The sequence below is a fragment of the Arachis duranensis genome, chromosome 9, assembly GCF_000817695.3.
Source record: "Arachis duranensis cultivar V14167 chromosome 9, aradu.V14167.gnm2.J7QH, whole genome shotgun sequence".
NCBI lineage: Eukaryota > Viridiplantae > Streptophyta > Magnoliopsida > Fabales > Fabaceae > Arachis > Arachis duranensis.
This window is the reverse complement of record NC_029780.3, coordinates 107850273-107850788: the sequence shown is the minus strand read 5'-3', so window position 1 is coordinate 107850788 and position 516 is coordinate 107850273.

Sequence of the window (516 nt, the reverse complement as noted above, 5' to 3'; positions counted from 1 at the left end):
CTTTAATCAACAAATTCAAAAGACATATGCACTGTTCAAGCATTCATTCAGAAAACAAAAAGTATTGTCACCACATCAAACTAATTCAACTAGTTTCAGAGATAAATTCGAAATCCTGTACTTCTTGTTCTTTTGTAATAAAAACATTTTTCATTTAAGAAAGGTAATGGATTCATAGGACATTCATAGCTTTAAGGCATAGACACTAAGATACTAATGATCATGTAATAAGACACAAACATAGATAAACATAAGCATAAAAATTCGAAAAAAAGAAAATAAAGAACAAGGAGATTAAAGAACGGGTCCACCTTACTGATGGCGGCTTGTTCTTCCTCTTGAAGATCTTATGGAGTGCTTGAGCTCCTCAGTGTCTCTTCTTGCCTTTGTTGCTCATCTCTCATGATTCTTTTATCTTCTCTAATTTCATGGAGGATAATGGAATGTTCTTGGTGCTCCACCCTTAGTTGTCCCATGTTGGAACTCAATTCTCCTAGGGAGGTGTTGATTTGCTCC